The following is a 25,917-nucleotide window of genomic DNA, read 5'->3' on the forward strand; positions in this document are numbered from 1 at the left end:
ACGTTCGACACCATTTTATCCGAGACCACGTCGAAAAGAAAGATTTGAAATCGATCATGTTCCCACGGAGAATCAAATTGCCGACATTCTCACAAAGCCGTTGTGTGAATCTCGTTTTGCAACTCTAAGGCATGAAATGGGAATGATCGAAATGAGCTAAGCATTTTCTAAACTCTTAATTGTTGTTATTTTTTTTGATACGTACTGTGTGTATTGCATGTAATCTATGTGATCTATGTGTTTTAATTTGAATTGGTATGTACGTATGATATATGTTTAATTGTGTACATGTTTTCGTAAAATTTGTATGTACTTAAATGTGTTATAATTTTATCTTACGAAAACTGCGTACCTAAATTTGCGATTTCTTTATGTGATACGTATGTCTATTTAATTTGTCACGTTTTAGCATAATTGTTTTGTGCAATTTGTTTGCTAAATGTGTTTAATTAGATTAATTTGAGATTAGTATGTAATTTAGGGGGAACGTTCTTTTAATTGGGTTAATTTTGATGAAATTGTATATATTTAAGGGAAATTTAGATATTTGCATGCCTATTGGGTTTATATGAGAAGAAAAGATGTATTTTGATGAATACTTGCTCATTTTGGAGATTCAAAAGTCAAACAAGTTAGGCCCAATTTTAGAAAGTCAAAAGATTTGATTGTTTTGGGAACTTGAAATTTCTTTTCAGATATTAGGTATCAGTCTGATCAATTTATTTTTATCAGGTTTCTTTTCAGAAAATCAGCTTTATTGAAATATGAAATTGAAATAATAATATTTATCTGGAGTATATTTATTGGTCTAACAGATTATTTTCGAGATTTTTTTTATCTGATTTGCTCCAGGTTGGCGGTTATTTGAAGCACAATTTTTGGCGCCATGTACTCACAAATGGAGTATAAAAATCTGAGCTAGCAAATTTAAATCATGTGGAAGGTCGAATTTATCCTCAAAGAGATCAATACTCTCTCTCTACCCACTAGAGGGCAAAAGAGTAATTTCTCACCCTTCTCCCTCAATTCTAACGGGTAGAATTGGAAATCTAGAAGAACTCAAAGTCTTCTTCCTCATCCTCTCTCTCGCCGGCCGGAAAAACACACTAGAAGAAGCCAAAAATCTCTCAATGCTCCTTTACCCACTCTAATTTCTCTACACAAAAATCTTCTACACACTAAAACCCATCACCCAAACCCAAAATCCTACCCAAATAACCTCACAATCCAAAAACCCATCCCTTCTATCCTATTTCGGACCTCACTGCCGAAACATCAATCTTGCACCAAAAAATTCCTAAATTCTTTTTCTACTCAAATGGAGATTAATCAAGTGGAGATGGAGTCATTCACAACCGGAGGAACAAGGAAATCTAGCCGTGTACTAAGCGGGATGATCCTTGATGTCACCGATTTCAACAAGCAAGTGGAGGACAAATCTATTGGGGTAAAAATTATCAACTCTCTAGAATCTTGTGGGTTGTTAAATTTTTGCACTTTTAGATATGTTGGTTTCTATAAAGATGAGGTGACCGAATTATACATGAATGCTAGAATAGAAAATGGCTCAATTATTTCTATGATCAAAGGTGTTGATGTAGAAATTAATCTCGATGATTTTCGGATGATGTTTAATCTTGTTGAATTGAATTTGAGGGTAGAAAATCATGTGCATGATGTCAATTCCATTTGGGCCGAGGTACGCGATGCAAACGCACCGCTATCTCCGAAGGTTAATGGTAACAAAAGAGATTTGAAGAAGGATTATGGATTGTTGTTGGATATTGTTCATAAATGTGTAGAATCCCGGTATCATTGCCGTGACAAGTTGTCAAAAGAAAAATTGTTGATTATGGACATTATTTTGAACAATGTTTGTGTGGATTGGGGTGCCTTTATGTTTGGAAGGTTGTGTGAATCTATTAGGAAGGCCAAGCCTTTGGTGGATGGATGGTTTCAACAGGAGATCGGTTACGGGTTTGCCGTTGGTGAGATTTTGAGAACCAAGAATGTCACCCTTACCAAAGCCAAGCATATTACAAACCATAGCTACCTCTTTCGGCCACCCAACTCCAATGAACCTAAAAATCCTACCTTACCCACAAGCCTACCAAAACCCACCCGAAAAAGAAAATTGCCCAACCCCTTCCAAAACCTTAAACAATATATCCGAGAACCAAGCCATGAAGGATCAAACACCCATGCCGTCCGATCCAATGAAGAACAATCTAGCCACCCAATCTCAAGACCCTTAACCACTCAAAACCTGAACCCAATTATCTTTGAGAGCCACGGTTTTGTTGAGGAAAATAGAGTTGAGGTGAATGTTGTTGAGAATGATCAAATTGAAGTTGGAAGTGATGATGAGATATCTACAATTGGGGCGGATAGTGCACTTTTGGAGGAGTATAAAAGAGCACTAGAATGGAGAGCATGGAGATTAGGAGACCACAACATGTTGGCCGAATCAATAGGGCCGAATACCATGGAAAGGGAAGAAATGGTGTTGAATTGGTTAGGCACACGGGATCTTGCTAGAGCTACCCGACTTTCGGTGATTAAGTCTCACTTTTTGACTAAGCTTGCTAGGAAGAAGAGAACCGAAAAGGGAGTGATGGTTGAAGCCACAACCGAAGAGCCTTTAGGAGAGTTTGATTCAAATGATATTCGCCGTGCCACCACTATGTCTTTAGAGGATACCCGAAGAGGACCCGGAGAGGGATCTTTGGCGAGAAATGATGGTGTAGAGATCGTGGCATTTGATCCATTTCCTGCGAATTTTGGAGATGAAAATTTGAATGAAAATTTGAGCTTTGAATCTTACTTTCCACATCTCGTAACGGAGGTTACGGATTCTATTCGTGAAGTAGGAAATGCACCAAGTCAAGGGGTTTCTTTAAATTTGGATGAGACAAGGAATTTGCCTACTTTGCCATCTTCCTATGAGTTTTATGACCAAGAACATCCAAGAAATAGATCAACATTGCTTCTTTGCTACAACACCGAGGAAGCCGAACCCAACCTTGTTGATACAATGATCACCACACCAAGAGATGATTTTGCACACCCTTTGCCAATTCCAACCCCACCCGTGCAACATGAACCCTTGATCAATACTCAAGCCTTAAGAGAAGAGATTGTTGGAGATGTTAAGGCCATTGTACAAGAATCTACGGGTGGATTGAGAACAAAGATGGAGGCAATGGACACAAAACTTGATGATTATCACAAGGAGATGGTGGATCGTGCTCAACAATTGTTTAATAGGCAAGGCCTATTAAAAACCGAAATTGACACGGCCAAAGATGAATTGAAGAAAGATGTGATGAAGTTGTTCAATGAAATGGGAAAGCATGGGTCCGATACTACGTCGAGACTCAAACTTTTGGAACAACAAGTGCAAGGTTTACTAACTCAATCGCGTATTCACATGGATCTTCTAGAGGGAGTGCGTGACAAGCAAGATTCTTCCACCAAGAGCTTTCAACGATTCATAGATGCTGCCGAAAAGGGGGAAGGATTGGCACGTCATTTTGTGCCACAAGCTTATGCGTACACACAACCAAGAGCTCCAAGAGGACCAATGGTTGAACTAATTCGACCAACACCACCAAGAGCTCCAAGCCGTGTAAGTATGATTGATTACCTTAGAGGAACTTGTCCGAGCCCAAGTTCTACATCTCTAGGAGTGTTGCCACCGACGCCGATTGCTCCAACGCCTCCAATGCCGAAGCCAATTGCAACAAGGATTCAAAAATTGCAAGAACTTCAAACGGAATTCGGACACCGTAGTGAACAAATGTGTGACGGCCGAACGTTTGATGAATGTATTTTCTGGCATGAAGCAGGAGTATTGAAAGGGAACAACATTAGGGAAGCGTATGGCAACTATGTCACCGGACAAGTGACCGCACCCTATCAACACAAAGAGCTAGAAAAGGACTTCAAGAAATTGAGGGAGTTCATCAATGCGAAGTTGAAAGGGAGGTAACAAAGTTGTTTGTCAAATTCAATTTTTGGTGTATAATTTATTTTAGCTAGCACATTTGTTTTGACATCCTATATATGCTAAGCTAAAATGGGTTGAAATTGCATGATGAAAATATTTCGTACCATACGAAGTAAGTCCTAGTTAATTTATTTATTTTGTGCTTTTATGTCACAAGATTTTAAATTGGACTTAGTAATTGCATGTGATGCGTATAATTGAGAAAATAAAATTGAAAGGGGGAAGAAAAATTAAAAGATAAAAATCAATACGCAACCCCGCGTTATAGTCTCAATATACGTTTAGGACCGTCCAAAATTAAAATCTCTAGGTCTTAAATTTGTTAAACCCGTCAATTGGCTAGTCGAAATAAAAGCTATTAAAAAGAAATTATTTTTCAAAATTGACAAAGCCAAAATGACTTGGGTATAAGTTTCGGCATCATCAAAAAGGGGGAAATTGTTAGGAATATATTTTAAATTTTGATGAGCCGAATGTATTTTTGAAAAATCAAGTAGTCCCCATTTTTACTCTATTTGAGTCAGTTTGAGTCTACGGAGTATGGTGCATCCATATCATGCAACCCATGTACAAGTCTGGAAGATCATGATTTATTTGAAGAAGTTAAGCGGGATTATAGCTTAACACAATTATGTTACGGATAAGTTACCAAGAACCATGCTAGAGGAGTTGGAAGAAATGCGTGTGAGCTATGCCAAATGATCCTAAGTTTGAATCTCAAGTGAAGCATTTTTAAACTTGGGAGACTAGCTTGGACCGTATGGGAGACTAGCTTGGACCGTATGGGAGACTAGCTCTGGCCGTATAACCGTATGGGAGACTAGCTCTGACCGTATAACCGTATGAGAGACTAGCTTGGACAATATACCAAATCGTATGAGAGACTAGCCTGAGTGTATTGGAGACTAAGTAAGAATATGGAGACTAAGTAAAATGCACAAGTCTCACAAAAGCCATGCACCATATGGAAAAACACACCAAGTATGGTGGACCAAGCTTAAATTCGAAACAGAGCATCTCACCATGAACAACTATGAAGTTTTTACAAAGGTTCCAGCTTATTATTTTACAAAGGATCATGAAGGAGAAAATATCTGATATATTTTCATCTGAACATCAAGTTTTTACGGTGGAACCAGAGACGCTCGAAGAAGGCTGATTCGCGGAGAAATTATTTTATACTCAAGCAAGAATCAGCAGATAAATTATTTGATCAACTTTACATGTTAGAGCATTTATGAAGGAAAAGAAATATCAAGCTTGCCGCGCCGAACTTATTCAAATTTTGGAGGCTACAAAATTCAAGACACGGCAACGGGCAAATTATTCAAATTATCTGACAAAAGGAGAAAAGACATCTACCTAATATTTCAGATCAAGTTGACACTATCTTTTGATCAACTACAATTCAAAATGGACGATCGAGATCGAAAGATGATCAACGGGCAAATAGCTTTCACTAGCTATAAATTGTCCAAGCAGACTTGAAGACAAGTGAGCAGTTAAGAGATAAGAACCCCAAGTGATTAAGCAGTTCAACAACTTGAACAACGGCTAAGACATACAAGCAAAAGATACAAGCTATTTTTTTTATTAGCCGAAAAGGGGGAAACAAAGCTTCATAGAATAAAATTCAAGTCTGAGTGAGAGAGAAATTTTATTTCTTTGTAATATTCTCTACTGAGTGTAGAAAGAGTGGACTAGGAGGATTACACCACCTCTGAACCACTATAAATCTCTCTCTCTATTTACTTACTGCTCATATATTTTGTGCATGCTTATTCTAACTGCGAACTAACCCGATTACGATTTATCGCATATCTTTATCTGTCTGGGTTTGATAGTTCCCACGTTTGCATGCTAGCCAAACTTTTCGTTCATCATCCTTGAACCATATCAAGTGTTTCTAACGTGTTGCATGTTTAGAATATCTTTTTGAGCACCGCACTTATAAGCATAACACTTTACCGCTACTTATTCCGCTGCACGCTCTAAGTTGTTTACCTTGTTAATGCTTGTTACTTAGAGTTGAAATTACCAAAGTGTTATTTGCCTTGTAAGTTTTCGAAGAAAGTTTGAAAAGTTAGAGAAGTCTATTCACCCCCCCCCCCCCCCCCTCTAGACTTCTCGCCACCCTTTCGGGACCAACAAGTGGTATCAGAGCGGTTGTCTATTTGAGTCAATTTTGACTGCTAGATAGATCTCAAAATCTTCAAGATGAAGAGAGATATGGCTCTTGCTCAAAATTTGCTTTTCTCACTTGATAAATTTGATGATTGGAAAATACGTATGCAGGTGCACTTATCTGCTTTAAATGACGAAATGTGGGAAGTCATCGCAAATGGTCCTATCCAAATTATGGAAGTTAACACTGCCGCCGCACTAACTCCAAATGCTTCACGATATATTCCAAAGCCAAAAATGGAGTGGACAAAGGAAGATAGAGGGCGAAATAATTTGGACAACATTGCCAAAGATATTTTGTTCAAAGCGGTCGATGACACCATATTCCCAAAGATTCGAAAGTGCACCACAGCAAAAGAAATATGGGATACACTTATCGGAATCGGTGAAGGCGATGAACAAGAAAAAGACAACAAACTAACCATTGCCATGAAGAGGTTCAAAGATTTCAAAATGCTACCGAACGAAAGCATCACCGACATGGAAGCTCGATTAATCAAAATTCTTGGAGAGATCACGGATATGGGAAAGACCATTACCCAGAAAGAAATATCGCTCAAAGTGTTACGCGGACTACCTACAAATTGGGATATGAAGGTGACCGCAATGCGCGATCATAGAGATCTAAGGACATTATCTACGGATAAACTCTTTAGTGATCTTAAGGCGTATGAGTTCGAAATGAAGACACGAGTCGAAGAAGAACGTGATGAACGAACATCCGCATTGATAGCCGAACAACCCTCAACATCAAGGTCAGTAGGAAATAATGATTTTTTATCTGACGAACAATTTTCTCTATTTGTTAGGAAATTCAAGAAGTTCATGCGAAAGAACAAAGGATCACCACAAGGAAATTTCTTTCGAGAAAATAGAAGATCAAGAAGGGAACCGGTCGAAGATAACACAAACGTGTGTTACAATTGTAGAAAGCCTGGACATTTTATGGCCGAATGTCCACACCCCAAGGCGGACAAAAATTCGAATACTTCTCCACAAGTGGAATACAAATCCAAAGAGAAGAAATTCAAAAAGGGCAAACGGAAGGCACTAATAAGCGATCCGTTAGAAGCAAGTGAATCCAAAGAATCATCTAGTGACGAGAGTGATTCATCACAAGAAGATACGACGCTACTATGCCTAGTGGGCAAGACATCCGAACATGAAGAATGTTATATGGCGCGTGAAATCGACGAAGAGGTATCTTCTAGCTCTTTTAGTTCTTTTAGTTCAGTTGACACTTCTTTCCAGACTCAAGAATCATTTCAAAGTCTTATGGAAGATTGTCAAAAAGTCATGGCCACTCATACTCAAATCAAAGAGCGCAATAATATGTTAATTCTTGAAAAGGAAGAAATGTCACAAAAATTGCTAAATGCTCTAAATGAAATGAGTAATTTGAAAGCCGAAAATGTTCGACTTCAAGAAGAGTGCAAAACTAGAGAGGTTCGAGAACATAACCTTCGGGAAGTAATCGCATCATTTACAAATTCATCCAAAATAATGGATAAAATGGTAAACATGCAGAAACCCGCTGGAGATAAAGCCGGACTAGGCTACGATCCATTATGTTCTCAAACCCCTGTGAAACTGACTAATTCTACTACTACTTTAATTAATAAAGTCCCAGTGGTAAAATTTGTGAAAAGTCAGTATAGCACAATGAGACAAGGAGTTGGTAAACAAATAAATGCCCATAAAAATGTTGCAAGGCCGAATAAAAAATTTAATATCTCGGATAGGCAACAAAATTTTAAAAGGCAAAAATTTGCATCTCCAAAGAGAACCAACGAGTCTAGTGCAACAAAACCTCATAGGAATATGGGAAGAATTCCGAGAATTGGGGCTGGGAGGTTATATCCCTCAGAACAAGATTGATCGCTTGATGACAAACCATGGACCAAGTCCAGATTTGCTCTCTTTCATAGAATCAAGCAACTATCTGCTTCCCAACCCGCACCAAAGCATTATTCGCAAGTGCGTTATGATTATAGAGTCTTTAATGGTTACAAATCACCTACTCTTGGATCAGTGGGATCTAGGTGGATTTGGATGCCAAAAATTACTAACACAAAAGGACCCAATCAAGCATGGGTACCTAAAAATAATTAATCTTTCTTGCAGGAAGTTTGGCATTTCGATAGCGGTTGCTCTCGACATATGATCGGCAATAAAGCCAGTCTAGTTGAGATCAAAAGTATCGAAGGACCAAAAGTAGTATTCGGTGGAAACGATCGATATGGAATGACAAAAGGAACCGGCGCAATTGTGAAAAATGGTCTACGATTTGATGACGTATCTTATGTCGAAGGATTAAAATTTAACTTGTTTAGTACAAGTCAATTTTGCGACAAAGGATATCTCGTAGAATTTTACAAAAGCAAATGTCAAGTCAAGGACGAATCCACGAATGAAGTCGTACTCGCCGGATCAAGAAAGAAAAACATGTATGTGGTGGATTGGAGAACAACGAAGGAATCTGTATGCTTGATGGCAAATAATTCGAATGAAGCTTGTTGGGAATGGCACAGAAGGCTAAATCATTTGAATTTCAAAACCATCAACAAGCTTGCAAGAAATAATCTAGTCGAAGGACTACCCAACATTGTGTTCAAGAAAAATCAAATTTGTGATGCATGCGAGAAAGGAAAACAAATCAAGGCATCATTCAAAGCCAAAGCTCAAGAGTCAACATTAAGACCCTTAAGTCTACTGCACATGGATTTATTTGGTCTAGTAGACCCAGTAAGTATAAGTGGTAAGAAATATACTTTGGTTGTTGTTGATGATTTTTCCAGGTACACATGGACAATATTCATCAAGAAAAAGGATGAAGTCTTATCAAAGTTGCCAGAGCTATTGAAGCTACTGCAAGTCGAAAAAGACATGAAGATTGCAACAATACGTGTTTCTAACGTGTTGCATGTTTAGAATATCTTTTTGAGCACCGCACTTATAAGCATAACACTTTACCGCTACTTATTCCGCTGCACGCTCTAAGTTGTTTACCTTAGAGCGTTTCTAACGTGTTGCATGTTTAGAATATCTTTTTGAGCACCGCACTTATAAGCATAACACTTTACCGCTACTTATTCCGCTGCACGCTCTAAGTTGTTTACCTTGTTAATGCTTGTTACTTAGAGTTGAAATTACCAAAGTGTTATTTGCCTTGTAAGTTTTCGAAGAAAGTTTGAAAAGTTAGAGAAGTCTATTCACCCCCCTCCCCCCCCCCCCCCCTCTAGACTTCTCGCCACCCTTTCGGGACCAACAAATATTGTGTAAATACTATATTTGTTATTTATAATTGTATTGATTTTGAATTCAATTAATGTGTTTGTTACATTAATTTTTTATTAAACTATTATCTCATATTACCCAAAATATTGTCAAATCCCATTAATTTCATAATAGAACAATACATTAGTCTGGCGCCTTAGGCCACTCTGTCATGTTAACCATTTAGCCATAAAAAGTGATTAAATTTATTAGCTATGGATTTTCATATTTTTATAATTCTTAATTGAATATGATCATATTATAGAAATTCTTACAATAAAAGAATATTGTATAAACTATTCATTTTTTAATAATGCTTCATTGAGTACGATAATGTCAAAGAAATTGTTACAACAAAAAGAATATTTTAAAAATAATAAAATTGATTTTTTAAATTATATTTATTTTCAATTCAATTAATGTGTTTGTTAAATTCATTGTTATTGTCAAATGTGGGATTTGTTCCCACGTATTCTTATGCGGACCAAAACTTGAGTGCAGCATATAAAACCACTCAACCATCCTGACCATTATCAACAAATAGTGTTTAATTTTATTAAATACTTGACATAGCAAGTATATATTTTCATTTTTTTATTGTGATTCATTGAATACGATAATGTTAAAGAAATTCTTACAATAAAAGAATATTGTGTAAATACTTAATTTGTAAAATATGAATGCATTGATTTTTAATTCAATAAATGTGGGAATTATTGTCAAATGCGATTTTTGTGAGATGTGGGGTTGGTATGTATTTTCATTTCAAATTCAATTAATGAGTTTGTTACATTAATTTTTATTAAGCACAAATCTTATATTATATCACTAATATAACACAAATATTATCTAACGGTAAATAATGTTACCGGAGAAATAATATAAGAGTAACGAATAAGAGAGTAACAATAGTTGTATTGCCTTTGTCTCAGTATAAAAAGTACAGTGTGTCCTGCTCTGCTGAGGGAAGTTCTATTTATGCTAGGTCCTAACGGTAACAACATGAAGAGACATCCTTGGGGGGCTGAGCTAACGGCAGGAATATGAAGAGTCATGAATGAGGCGTTGAGGCTTTAACTCTCTCTCATCAATGGTGGCATCAATGGTTGCTTCAATGACATTAGATGTGACACCTGTTGGAATTCTAACCGTTGGAGCATCAATGCGGTGTCGGGTCAACTATGGTGCCGGGTCAGATGCACACTTATGATCCGGGTCAGGTGCTAGCCCTATTATCCTGTCACCAGTCCCCCCTACTCCTGAGTCTACGAATGTGTTTGAGTTGACTTGGGAGTAAGGCTGAATCAATTGTGATACTGTGCCATCCTGATTGAGTTAGGATATGCGATTTTGTTTTCCAGATCCCTTCCTGCCTAAGCAATTTGAGCATCTTTCTATCAGCTCTTGTCACCATTCGTCGGTTTCTGCGGTTTAACATTACCTTTTTTTTTTTTTTTTTTTTTTTTTTTGCGGCGTGGGCCGGCTTCGGGTTGGGGCGCCGCCTCAGCCTGGCTGAGGCGGGTGCCTCGCCTTGTGGCCGAGGCACTGCGCTTCGGCCACGGCCGAGAGGCGCACTTGGCCGAGGCGTGCGCCTCGGCCGGGCCTCAGCCACTTGACCGAGCCGTGCGCCCCGGCCGTGTGGATGAGGCGTCGCCTCGGCCACTTGGCCGAGTCGTGCACCTCGACCCCCTTTTTTTTTTTTTTTTTTTTTTTTTTTTTTTTAGTAGTCGAGGCGTCGCCTCGACCAGGAGGCTGAGGCGCGGCCTCGGCCATCTGGCCGAGGCGTCGCCTCGACCAGGAGGCCGAGGCGTGCACCTCGGCCTTGGGCTGAGGCGCGGCCTCGGCCATCTGGCCGAGGCGTGAGCCCCAGCCATGTGGCTGAGGCGTCGCCTCGGCAAGTGGTCGAGGCGTGCGCCTCGATCCTTTTTTTTTTTTTTTTTTTTTTTGAGTAGCCGAGGCGTCGCCTCGACCAGGAGGCTGAGGCGCGGCCTCGGCCATCTGGCCGAGGCGTCGCCTCGACCAGGAGGCCGAGGCGTGCAACTCGGCCTTGGGCTGAGGCGCGGCCTCGGCCACTTGGCCGAGGCGTGTGCCTCGATCCTTTTTTTTTTTTTTGAGTAGCCGAGGCGTCGCCTCGACCAGGAGGCCGAGGCGTGCACCACGGCCTTGGGCTGAGGCGTGAGCCCCGGCCATGTGGCTGAGGCGTCGCCTCGACCACTTGGCCGAGGCGTCGCCTCGACCACTTGGCCGAGGCGTGCGCCTCGATCCTTTTTTTTTTTTTTTTTTTTTGAGTGGCCGAGGCGTGCGCCCCGACTACTTGGCCGAGGCGTGCGACTCGAACCATTTTTTTTTTTTTTTTTGAGTGGCCGAGACGTCGCCTCGGCCTTGGGCTGAGGCGCGGCCTCGGCCATCTGGCCGAGGCGTGCACCTCGGCCTTGGGATGAGGCGCGGCCTCAGCCATCTGGCCGTGGCGTGAGCCCCGGCCATGTGGCTGAGGCGTCGCCGCGGCCAAGCGCCTCGACCCCTTTTTTTTTTTTTTTTTTTTTTTTTTGAGTTGCCGAGGCGTCGCCTCGACCAGGAGGCCGAGGCGTGCGCTGAGGCGCGGCCTCAGCCGAGGCGTTACCTCGGCCATCTAGCCGAGGCGTGCACCTCGGCCTCGCGCCTCAGCCATCTGGCCGAGGCGTGTGCCCCGGCCATGTGGCTGAGGCGTCGCCTCGACCCTTTTTTTTTTTTTTTTTTTTTTTTCTGAGTGGCCGAGGAGTCGCCTCAGCCACTTGGCCGAGTCGTGCGCCTCGACCCCTTCTTTTTTTTTTTTTTTTTTTTTTTTTCGAGTGGTCGAGGCGACGCCTCGACCAAGAGTGGCTGAGACGCTGCCCGGCCCCCTTATTTATTTATTTATTTTTTTTTTTTTTATTTTTTATCGAGGCGCCTCGCCTCGGCCTTTTTTTATTTTTTAGAGTGTAGTGACGGCCGTGGTTGATTGAATGTGGTTTTGAAAACCTTTTTATTTGAGAGCGAAGTAACCTGGGCAGACCATGATTACTAAATATTGTTTACAGGTCTGGGCGGGCCACGACTAAATCGTATTACTGATAATATCTAATTAAATTTTCTAAGTTCCGTACCCGATCGATCATCCTTGCAAATGGTGTGGACTTGTGGATTCTTTCCGCCAATCTTTTTGCATGCTTTTACGTAACAACTGCGGGCTGCTCGCTGGTTTCCTCTGATGACCCCTATCCCATTCGGAGTAGGGAACTTCATACACAAGTGTTCCACCGACACTATGGCCTTGATGTCCTCCAGTGCCGGCCTCCCCAAAATGATGTTGTGTGCACAAGTGAGTCTTACCACGATGAATTCCATGTCAAGTTTGCGAATGTTAGGGCTCGTGCCTATCTCCACTGGTAAGGCCACCGACCCCTCCGTCTCCACTGAATCACCCGTAAATCCAGAGAGTGGGGTACGTACTTCTTTGAGCTGGTTCCTAGGTATCCCCAACTTGGTGAAGGCATCGTAATACATCACATTGACTGAGCTTCCCGTGTCGACTAAGATGCAGCGGATAATGACATCGTTGACGTCCATCTCAATCACCAGGGCGTCACGATGGGGTAGCGGGCCCTCTGGGAGGTCATCATTAGAGAAGGTGATGGCCTCCTGTCTCTGTTTCTTTTCTCTAGGAAGACTCACCACTTCTCCCACGTATATCTGTCGACTCCACTTCTTTCTTTCTGCGGGCGTGTCGCCCCCTGCGGGTCCACCATAGATAAAGTGTATGGTGTGCTTCTTTTGTCGTCTGGGCGCCACCTCAGTTTCTTTCTCGCCATCACTCTGCTCAGATATTTGTTCGTGGTCTCTTTTTTTGGAGTTTGAGGTGGACGGCTCGGTGTCATCCTCATTCATCCAGACATTTTTTGGTGGATTGTGTTGCGGCTGTTGCTGCTGCTTGGATCGCTTGACGAAATGTCGGAAGTAGCCCTGCTGGATGAGGTCTTCTATTTGTCTCTTCAAAACGTGACACTCATCCGTATCGTGTCCGGCATGCCTATGAAACCTGCAGTACTTTGTTTGGTCTGCCTTTGGGGAGACCTTCATGCACTCCTCGGGGAATTCTACCATTCTCATCTCCTCAGCTTGCTTTAGAATGACACTGACGGGATGGGTAAGAGGAGTTAAATTACGCAAGGGGACCAGGCGAGGTCGTTCGTAGTCTCGGCCCTTCCCTGCGGTCGGGTGGTTCGAGAGTGGTGCCTGGCTGGGCGGACCAGCTTTCCCAGGTTTCCCGTTTTTCCTGTCGTCCTCCTCATCTTTCTTTTTCCTGTCGACGTCCTCTGCCTCGGCATAGCGGCTAGCCGTCCTCATCAAATCTTCGTAAGAACGGGGGTGGTGGGCGTTCAGCTGCTTGTAGAAATACCCCGATCTTAAGGCATGGATAAATATTGGGATCGCCGCCTTGGAGTCGAAGTCGTAGACATTATTGACTTCCTTTTTCCATTTGATCAGGGAGTTTTTTAGGCTCTCGCCTCTATCTTGCTTCACTACACAGAGGTGAGAGAAGGGTTTCTTACGCTGTATGCTACCGGAGAAGTATGTTAGGAAGCTCTTGGACAACTCCCCAAAGTTTTGGATCGACCCATCTGGGATGGTGTTGAACCAGTCTTGGGCCGCTCCATCTAGGGTGGACAAGAACGCTCGGCACATGATGGCGTCCCCTGCCCCGATCATTACCATAGCAGCCTTGTACCTCGTCATGTGGACACGTGGGTCAGTGGCCCCCGTGTACTCCTTGATAGCGGGCAACCTAAAGTCCCTCGGCAAAGGTACGTCCATGATGCTTGGGGAGAATGGTGCTGTCATCCGTACCTCGGGTTCCGGCGACTGCTCCCGTGCCTCCACCCTTCTTGCTAACTCCTCGATTCTTTTCTACAGCCTCTCGACCAGGGCCGACTCGTCATGGTGCCGGCGCGGGGCCGGCTGCCGCTCCTCCATGTGTCGTCGTGGAGCTAGTTCATCAACGCGTCGCTTTCCCGCCGAGTGCCATCGCGGAGCCGGCTCTTCGACGCGTCGCTCCTCCAAGTGTCGACGTAAGGCCGACTCATCAACGTGTTGGCATGGGGTCGGCTCCCGAGACTCGCCCACCTCCTCTGTGGGTGATCTCTCGGCTTCTCTGTTTTCGTGTTGGCGAGGACCTCTGGTAGAGGATCCCTCGGACCGTGATCCTAATCTTTGCCGCACGGGCGCCCTTTGTCCCAGTCGTTCTGGTGCAGATTGGGAAGGGCCTGGTTGTCGTCTGGCCGGTGCACTTCTTTGGGTCTCCACCCTTATTTCCTGGGGCCGCGGCGGGGGCACTTGACCTTGCAGTCCCACCGCCACCTGATTTGGCGCCGCCGTCACTGCTTGCTGAATGACATCGGCAGTCGCCTGGAGGTTCATGACTTGGTTCGCCCCTCCATTGTGGGGTTGGTCTCGGAGGTCTCCTCCATTGTTGAGTTGGTCTCGAAGGTCTCCTCCATTGTTGAGTTGATCTCGAAGGTCCCCGGGCCTCCCGTTGTTGAGATGTTCTCGGAGGTCCCCTCCGCGATTGTTGGTGAGTAGGTCACGGAGGTCACCTGAGGCGTTGCCATTGTTCATGTTGCGAGAACCGTGGGAGCTGCGGGACGCCATTCTTTCAAGCTTGCTGTTGAAAGAGAAAAAAAGTTGTGTTGTAGCCTGCTTGAGTATTGGACTCAGGCTCTCAATGAAAGCACCAATGATGGTAAATAATGTTACCGGAGATATAATATAAGAGTAACGAATAAGAGAGTAACAATAGTTGTATTGCCTTTGTCTCAGTATAGAAAGTACAGTGTGTCCTGCTCAGCTGAGGGAAGTTCTATTTATTCTAGGTCCTAACGGTAACAACATGAAGAGACATCCTTGGAGGGCTGAGCTAACGGCAGGAATATGAAGAGTCATGAATGAGGCGTTGAGGCTTTAACTCTCTCTCATCAATGGTGGCTTCAATGACATTAGATGTACGGCAGGAATATGAAGAGTCATGAATGAGGCGTTGAGGCTTTAACTCTCTCTCATCAATGGTGGCTTCAATGACATTAGATGTGACACCTGTTGGAATTCTAACCGTTGGAGCATCAATGCGGTGCCGGGTCAGATGCACACTTATGATCCGGGTCGGGTGCTAGCCCTATTATCCTGTCATTATCATTTGTCATTTATTATTGTCAAAAGTGGGATTAGAACCTACGCCCTCTTACGAAGAACAAAACTTGAGTTTAGCACCTTAGACCACTTAGCCATCCTGACCATTTACAAATAAATAATGTTTAATTTTATTAAATACAGGATGTAGCTAGTATGTATATTTTCATTTTTTGATAATATTTTCAAAGTACCTGTCATGTCACGGTATGTTTGATAAGCTAATCCCGTGTGGGTAATGTTTCAGAAATTGTTACAATAAAAATGAATATTGTGTAAATACTATATTTGATATTTATAATTGTATTGATTTTGAATTCAATTAATGTGTTTGTTACATTAATTTTTTTATTAAACTATTATCTCATATTACCTGAAATATTGTCAAATGCCATTATTTTCCTAATGGATCAATACATTATTCTGGCGCCTTAGGCCTCTCGGTCATTTTGACTATTTAACCATAAAAAAATGTTTAAATATATTAAGTATACATTTTCATATTTTTATAATGTTTAATTAAATACGATCTTATTATTGAAATTCTTACAATAAAAGAATATTGTATAAACTATTCATTTTTTAATAATGCTTCACTGAGTACGATAAGGTTAAAGAAATTTTTACAACAAAAAGAATATTGTTTAAATAATAAAATTGATTTTTATAATTATATTTATTTTAAATTCAATTAATGTGTTTGTTAAATTCATTGTTATTGTCAAAAGTGGGATTTCTTCCCACGTCTATTATGCGGACCAAAAGTTGAGTGCAACATATTAAACTACTCCACCATCCTGACCATTATCAACAAATAATGTTTAATTTTATTAAATACTTGACATAGCTAGTATATATTTTCAATTTTTTTTTTTTTTTGATACTGATTCATTGAATACTAAAATGTTAAAGAAATTCTTACAATAAAAGAATATTGTGTAAATATTGAATTTGATATATATGAATGCATTGATATTTAATTCAATAAATGTGGGAATTGTTGTCAAATGTGATTTGTATGTATTTTCATTTCAAATTCAATTAATGAGTTTGTTACATTAATTTTTATATGCACAAATATTGTCTTATGTCATTTGGGATTTGTATGTATTTTCATTTCAAATTCAATTAATGAGTTTGATAAATTAATTTTTATTAAGCACAAATCTTATATTATATCACTAATATAACACAAATATTATGATTTGTCCTTTGTTATTGTCAAAAGTGGGATTAGAACCTATGCCCTCATACGAGGACTAGAACTTGAATCTAGCCCCTTAGACCACTTAGCCATCCTGACCATTTACAAATAAATAATGTTTAATTTTATTAAATACAGGATGTAGCTAGTATGTATATTTACGTTTTTTGATAATATTTGTCAAAGTACATGTCATGTCACTGTATGTTTGATAAGCTAATCCCGTGTGGGTAATGTTTCAGAAATTGTTACAATAAAAAAAGAATATTGTGTAAATACTATATTTGTAATTTATAAATGTATTGATTTTGAATTCAATTAATATGTTTGTTACATTAATCTTTTATTAAACTATTATCTCATATTACCCAAAATATTGTCAAATGCCATTAATTTCATAATGGACCAATACATTAGTCTGACGCATTAGGCCACTCTGTCATTTTGACCATTTAGCCATAAAAAATGATTAAATTTATTAGATATGCATTTTCATATTTTTATAATGCTTAATTGAATATGACCATATTATAGAAATTCTTAATAAAAGAAAATTGTATAAACTATTCATTTTTTAATAATGCTTCATTGAGTACGATAATGTCAAAGAAATTGTTACAACAAAAAGAATATTTTAAAAACAATAAAATTGATTTTTTTTAATTATATTTATTTTAAATTCAATTAATGTGTTTGTTAAATTCATTGTTATTGTCAAAATTGGGATTTGTTCCCACCTATTATTATGCGGACCAAAACTTGAGTGCAACATATAAAACCACTCGACCATCCTGACCATTATCAACAAATAATGTTTAATTTTATTAAATACTTCACATAGCAAGTATATATATTCATTTTTTTATTGTGATTCATTGAATACGATAATGTTAAAAAAAATTATTACAATAAAATAATATTGTGTAAATACTGAATTTGTGAAATATGAATGCATTGATTTTTAATTCGATAAACGTGGAAATTATTGCCAAATGTGATTTTTGTGATACGTGGGGTTGGTATGTATTTTAATTTCAACAACACAAATATTATCATAGGTCATTTGTTATTGTAAAAAGTAAGATTTGAACCTACGCCCTCTTACGAAGACCAGAACTTATGTCTGACACTTTAAACCACTCTGCCATACTGACCATTTACAAATAAATAATGTTTGATTTTATTAAATACAGGATGTAGCTAGTATGTATATTTTCATTTTTTGATAATATTTTCAAAGTACCTGTCATGTCACTGTATGTTTGATAAGCTAATCCCGTGTGGGTAATGTTTCAGAAATTGTTACAATAAAAATGAATATTGTGTAAATACTATATTTGATATTTATAATTGTATTGATTTTGAATTCAATTAATGTGTTTGTTACATTAATTTTTTATTAAACTATTATCTCATATTACCTGAAATATTGCCAAATGCCATTATTTTCCTAATGGATCAATACATTAGTCTGGCGCCTTAGGCCTCTCGATCATTTTGACTATTTAACCATAAAAAATGTTTAAATATATTAAGTATACATTTTCATATTTTTATAATGCTTAATTAAATACGATCTTATTATTGAAATTCTTACAGTAAAAGAATATTGTATAAACTATTCATTTTTTAATAATGCTTCACTGAGTACGATAAAGTTAAAGAAATTTTTACAACAAAAAGAATAATGTTTAAATAATAAAATTGATTTTTATAATTATATTTATTTTAAATTCAATTAATCTGTTTGTTAAATTCATTGTTATTGTGAAAAGTGGGATTTCTTCCCACGTCTATTATGCGGACCAAAAGTTGAGTGCAACATATTAAACTACTCCACCATCCTGACCATTATCAACAAATAATGTTTAATTTTATTAAATACTTGACATAGCTAGTATATATTTTCAATTTTTTTTTTTTTTTTGATACTGATTCATTGAATACTAAAATGTTAAAGAAATTCTTACAATAAAAGAATATTGTGTAAATATTGAATTTGTTATATATGAATGCATTGATATTTAATTCAATAAATGTGGAAATTGTTGTCAAATGTGATTTGTATTATTTTCATTTCAAATTCAATTAATGAGTTTGTTACATTAATTTTTATATGCACAAATATTGTCCTATGTCATTCGGGATTTGTATGTATTTTCATTTCAAATTCAATTAATGAGTTTGATAAATTAATTTTTATTAAGCACAAATCTTATATTATATCACTAATATAACACAAATACTATCATTTGTCCTTTGTTATATTGTCAAAAGTGGGATTAGAACCTACACCCTCATACGAGGACTAGAACTTGAATCTAGCCCCTTAGACCACTTAGCCATCCTGACCATTTACAAATAAATAATGTTTAATTTTATTAAATACAGGATGTAGCTAGTATGTATATTTACGTTTTTTGATAATATTTGTCAAAATACATGTCATGTCACTGTATGGTTGATAAGCTTATCCCGTGTGGGTAATGTTTTAGAAATTGTTACAATAAAAAAAGAATATTGCGTAAATACTATATTTGTAATTTATAATTGTATTGATTTTGAATTCAATTAATGTGTTTGTTACATTAATTTTTTATTAAACTATTATCTCATATTACCTGAAATATTGTCAAATGCCATTAATTTCATAATGGACCAATGCATTAGTCTGACGCATTAGGCCACTCTGTCATTTTGACCATTTAGCCATAAAAAACGATTAAATTTATTAGATATGCATTTTAATATTTTTATAATGCTTAATTGAATATGACCATATTATAGAAATTCTTTCAATAAAAGAATATTGTATTTTTATTTTGATAGACAATAAAAGAATATTGTATAAACTATTCATTTTTTAATAATGCTTCATTGACTACGATAATGTCAAAGAAATTGTTACAACAAAAAGAATATTTTAAAAACAATAAAATTGATTTTTTTAATTATATTTATTTTAAATTCAATTAATGTGTTTGTTAAATTCATTGTTATTGTCAAAATTAGGATTTGTTCCCACCATTTATTATGCAGACCAAAACTTGAGTGCAGCATATAAAACCACTCGACCATCCTGACCATTATCAACAAATAATGTTTAATTTTATTAAATACTTCACATAGCAAGTATATATATTCATTTTTTTTATTGTGATTCATTGAACACGATAATGTTAAAAAAAATTCTTACAATAAAATAATATTGTGTAAATACTGAATTTGTGAAATATGAATGCATTGATTTTTAATTCGATAAACGTGAAAATTAATGCCAAATGTGATTTTTGTGATACGTGGGGTTGGTATGTATTTTCATTTCAAATTCAATTAATGAGTTTGTTACATTAATTTTTATTTAGCACAAATCTTATATTATATCACTAATACAACACAAATATTATCATATGTCATTTGTTATTGTCAAAAGTAAGCTTTGAACCCACGCCTTCTTAGGAGGACCAGAACTTGAGTTTGGCACTTTAAACCACTCGACCATCATGACCATTTACAAATAAATAATGTTTAATTTTATTAAATACAGGATGTAGCTAGTATGTATATTTACGTTTTTTGATAATATTTGTCAAAGTACATGTCATGTCACTGTATGTTTGATAAGCTAATCCCGTGTGGGTAATGTTTCAGAAATTGTTACAATAAAAAAAGAATATTGTGTAAATACTATATTTGTAATTTATAATTGTATTGATTTTGAATTCAATTAATATGTTTGTTACATTAATCTTTTATTAAACTATTATCTCATATTACCCAAAATATTGTCAAATGCCATTAATTTCATAATGGACCAATACATTAGTCTGACGCATTAGGCCACTCTGTCATTTTGACCATTTAGCCATAAAAAATGATTAAATTTATTAGATATGCATTTTCATATTTTTATAATGCTTAATTGAATATGACCATATTATAGAAATTCTTAATAAAAGAAAATTGTATAAACTATTCATTTTTTAATAATGCTTCATTGAGTACGATAATGTCAAAGAAATTGTTACAACAAAAAGAATATTTTAAAAACAATAAAATTGATTTTTTTTAATTATATTTATTTTAAATTCAATTAATGTGTTTGTTAAATTCATTGTTATTGTCAAAATTGGGATTTGTTCCCACCTATTATTATGCGGACCAAAACTTGAGTGCAACATATAAAACCACTCGACCATCCTGACCATTATCAACAAATAATGTTTAATTTTATTAAATACTTCACATAGCAAGTATATATATTCATTTTTTTATTGTGATTCATTGAATACGATAATGTTAAAAAAAATTATTACAATAAAATAATATTGTGTAAATACTGAATTTGTGAAATATGAATGCATTGATTTTTAATTCGATAAACGTGGAAATTATTGCCAAATGTGATTTTTGTGATACGTGGGGTTGGTATGTATTTTAATTTCAAATTCAATTAATGAGTTTGTTACATTAATTTTTATATGCACAATCCTGACCATTATCAACAAATAATGTTTAAATTTATTAAATACTTGACATAGCTAGATAGTATATATTTTCATTTTTTTTTTTTTTGATAGTGAGTCATTGACTACTGAAATGTTAAAGAAATTCTTACAATAAAAGAATATTGTGTAAATACTGAATTTGTTATATATAAATGCATTGATATTTAATTCAATAAATGTTGGAATTGTTGTCAAATGCAATTTTTTTGAGATGTGGGATTTGTATGTATTTTCATTTGCACAAATATTGTCTTATGTCATTTGGGATTTGTATGTATTTTCATTTCAAATTCAATTAATGAGTTTATTACATTAATTTTTATATACACAAATATTGTCTTATGTCATTTGTTATTGTCAGAAGTGGGATTTGAACCCACGCCCTCTTACAAGGACCAAAACTTGAGTCTGGCGCCTTAGACCACTCGGCCATCCTGACCATTTATGAATAAATAATGTTTAATTATCTTAATACGTGATGTAGATAGTATGTATATTTTCAATTTTTGATAATATTTGTCAATGTACCTGTCAGGTCACTGTAAGTTTGATAGGCTAATCCCGTGTGGGTAATGTTTCAGAAATTGTTACAATAAAAAAGAATATTGTGTAAATACTACATTTGTTATTTATAATTTAATAGATTCTGAATTCAATTAAGGTGTTTGTTACATTAATTTTTTATTAAACTATTATCTCATATTACCTGAAATATTGCCAAATGCCATTATTTTCATAATGGATCAATACATTAGTCTGGCGTCTTAGGCCACTCGGTCATTTTGACCATTTAGCCATAAAAAATGTTTAAATATATTAAGTCAGCATTTTCATATTTTTATAATGCTTAATTGAATACGATCATATTATTGAAATTCTTACATTAAAAGAATATTGTATAAACTATTCATTTTTTATAATGCTTCATTGAGTACGATAAGGTTAAAGAAATTTTTACAACAAAAAGAATTTTGATTAAATAATAAATTTGAATTTTATAATTATATTAATTTTAAATTCAATTAATGTGTTTGTTAAATTCATTGATATTGTCAAAAAATGTGCTTTGTTCCCACGTTTTCTTATGCGGACCAAAAGTTGAGTGCAACATATTAAACTACTCCACCATCCTGACCATTATCAACAAATAATGTTTAATTTTATTAAATACTTGACATAGCTAGCTACTAGCTAGTATATATTTTCATTTTTTTTTGATAGTGAGTCATTGACTACTATAATGTTAAAGAAATTCTTACAATAAAAAAATATTGTGTAAATACTGAATTTGTTATATATAAATGCATTGATATTTAATTCAATAAATGTTGGAATTGTTGTCAAATGTGATTTTTGTGAGATGTGATATTTGTATGTATTTTCATTTGCACAAATATTGTCTTATGTTATTTGGGATTTGTATGTATTTTCATTTCAAATTCAATTAATGAGTTTATTACATTTATTTTTATATGCACAAATATTATATTATGTCATTTGTTATTGTCAGAAGTGGGATTTGAACCCACGCCCTCTTATGAGGACCAGAACTTGAGTCTGGCGCCTTAGACCACTCGGCCATCCTGACCATTTATAATTAAATAATGTTTAATTATCTTAATACGTGATGTAGCAAGTATGTATATTTTCATTTTTTGATAATATTTGTCAAAGTACCTGCCAGGTCACTGTAAGTTTGATAGGCTAATCCCGTGTGGGTAATGTTTCAAAAATTGTTATAATAAAAAAGAATATTGTGTAAATACTATATTTGTTATTTATAATTTAATAGATTCTTAATTCAATTAATGTGTTTGTTACATTAATTTTTTATTAAACTATTATCTCATATTACCTGAAATATTGTCAAATGCCATTATTTTTATAATGGATCAATACATTAGTCTGGCGCCTTAGGCCACTCGGTCATTTTGACCATTTAGCCATAAAAAATGTTTAAATATATTAAGTATGTTATTTTCATATTTTTATAATGCTTAATTGAATACGATCATATTATTGAAATTCTTACAATGAAAGAATATTGTATAAACTATTATAAAAAAAGAATATTGTATAAACTATTCATTTTTTATAATGCTTCATTGAGTACGATAAGGTTAAAGAAAGTTTTACAACAAACAGAATTTTGTTTAAATAATAAATTTGAATTTTATAATTATATTAATTTTAAATTCAATTAATGTGTTTGTTAAATTCATTGATATTGTCAAAAATGGGATTTGTTCGCACGTTTTCTTATGCGGACCAAAGGTTGAGTGCAACATATTAAACTACTCCACAATCCTGACCATTATCAACAAATAATGTTTAAATTTATTAAATACTTGACATAGCTAGATAGTATATATTTTGATTTTTTTTTTTTTTTGATAGTGAGTCTTTGACTACTGAAATGTTAAAGAAATTCTTACAATAAAAGAATATTGTGTAAATACTGAATTTGTTATATATAAATGCATTGATATTTAATTCAATAAATGTTGGAATTGTTGTCGAATGCGATTTTTGTGAGATGTGGGATTTATATGTATTTTCATTTGCACAAATATTGTCTTATGTCATTTGGGATTTGTATGTATTTTCATTTCAAATTCAATTAATGAGTTTATTACATTAATTTTTATATACACAAATATTGTCTTATGTCATTTGTTATTGTCAGAAGGGGGATTTGAAGCCACGCCCTCTTACGAGGACCAAAACTTGAGTCTGGCGCCTTAGACCACTCGGCCATCCTGACCATTTATAAATAAATAATGTTTAATTATCTTAATACGTGATGTAGCTAGTATGTATATTTTCATTTTTTGAAAATATTTGTCAAAGTACCTGTCAGGTCACTGTAAGTTTGATAGGCTAATCCCGTGTGGGTAATGTTTCAGAAATTCTTACAATAAAAAAGAATATTGTGTAAATACTATATTTGTTATTTATAATTTAATAGATTCTGAATTCAATTAAGGTGTTTGTTACATTAATTTTTTATTAAACTATTATCTCATATTACCTGAAATATTGCCAAATGCCATTATTTTCATAATGGATCAATACATTAGTTTGGCGTCTTAGGCCACTCGGTCATTTTGACCATTTAGCCATAAAAAATGTTTAAATATATTAAGTCAGCATTTTCATATTTTTATAATGCATAATTGAATACGATCATATTATTGAAATTCTTACAATAAAAGAATATTGTATAAACTATTCATTTTTTATAATGCTTCATTGAGTACGATAAGGATAAAGAAATTTTTACAACAAAAACAATTTTGTTTAAATAATAAATTTGAATTTTATAATTATATTAATTTTAAATTCAATTAATGTGTTTGTTAAATTCATTGATATTGTCAAAAAATGGGATTTGTTCCCACGTTTTCTTATGCGGACCAAAAGTTGAATGCAACATATTAAACTACTCCACCATTCTGACCATTATCGACAAATAATGTTTAATTTTATTAAATACTTGACATTGCTAGCTAGTATATATTTTCATTTTGTTTTTTTATAGTGAGTCATTGACTACTATAATGTTAAAGAAATTCTTACAATCAAAAAATATTGTGTAAATACTGAATTTGTTATATATGAATGCATTGATATTTAATTCAATAAATATTGTAATTGTTGTCAAATGCGATTTTTGTGAGATGTGGGATTTGTATGTATTTACATTTGCACAAATATTGTCTTATGTCATTTGGGATTTGTATGTATTTTCATTTCAAATTCAATTAATGAGTTTATTACATTTATTTTTATATGCACAAATATTGTCTTATGTCATTTGTTATTGTCATAAGTGGGATTTGAACCCATACCCTCTTACGAGGACCAAAACTTGATTCTGGCACTTAGACCACTAGGCCATCCTGACCATTTATAAATAAATAATGTTTAATTATCTTAATACGTTATGTAGCTAGTATGTATATTTTCGTTTTTTGATAATATTTGTCAAACTACCTGTCAGGTCACTGTAAGTTTGATAGGCTAATCCTGTGTGGGTAATGTTTCAGAAATTGTTACAATTAAAAAGAATATTGTGTAAATACTATATTTGTTATTTATAATTGTATTGATTCTGAATTCAATTAATGTGTTTGTTACATTAATTTTTTATTAAACTATTATCTCATATTACCTGAAATATTGCCAAATGCCATTATTTTCATAATGGATCAATACATTAGTCTGGCGCGTTAGGCCACTCTGTCATTTTGACCATTTAACCATAAAAAATGTTTAAATATATTAAGTCAGCATTTTCATATTTTTATAATGCTTAATTGAATAAGATCATATTATTGAAATTCTTACAATAAAAGAATATTGTATAAACTATTCATTTTTTATAATGCTTCATTGAGTACGATAAGGTTAAAGAAATTTTTACAACAAAAAGAATTTTGTTTAAAAAATAAATTTGAATTTTATAATTATAGTAATTTTAAATTCGATTAATGTGTTTGTTAAATTCATTGATATTGTCAAAAAATGTGCTTTGT

At 35.5% G+C, this 25,917-nt stretch overlaps 3 non-coding genes across 3 annotated transcripts; all 3 read right to left on the reverse strand.

The window, feature by feature from the left end:
* Window positions 1-21,734: 21,734 nt before the first annotated feature.
* Window positions 21,735-21,818, reverse strand: TRNAL-CAA. Its single transcript has one exon. It is a non-coding gene; the product is annotated as a tRNA-Leu (tRNA).
* A 1,065-nt stretch (window positions 21,819-22,883) lies between these two features.
* Window positions 22,884-22,967, reverse strand: TRNAL-CAA. The gene has a single exon. It is a non-coding gene; the product is annotated as a tRNA-Leu (tRNA).
* A 1,092-nt stretch (window positions 22,968-24,059) lies between these two features.
* On the reverse strand, window positions 24,060-24,143 carry TRNAL-CAA. The gene has a single exon. It is a non-coding gene; the product is annotated as a tRNA-Leu (tRNA).
* Between the last annotated feature and the right edge of the window lie 1,774 nt (window positions 24,144-25,917).

This window comes from Ipomoea nil, unplaced genomic scaffold (genome assembly GCF_001879475.1).
Source record: "Ipomoea nil cultivar Tokyo-kokei standard unplaced genomic scaffold, Asagao_1.1 scaffold2792, whole genome shotgun sequence".
Lineage (NCBI taxonomy): Eukaryota > Viridiplantae > Streptophyta > Magnoliopsida > Solanales > Convolvulaceae > Ipomoea > Ipomoea nil.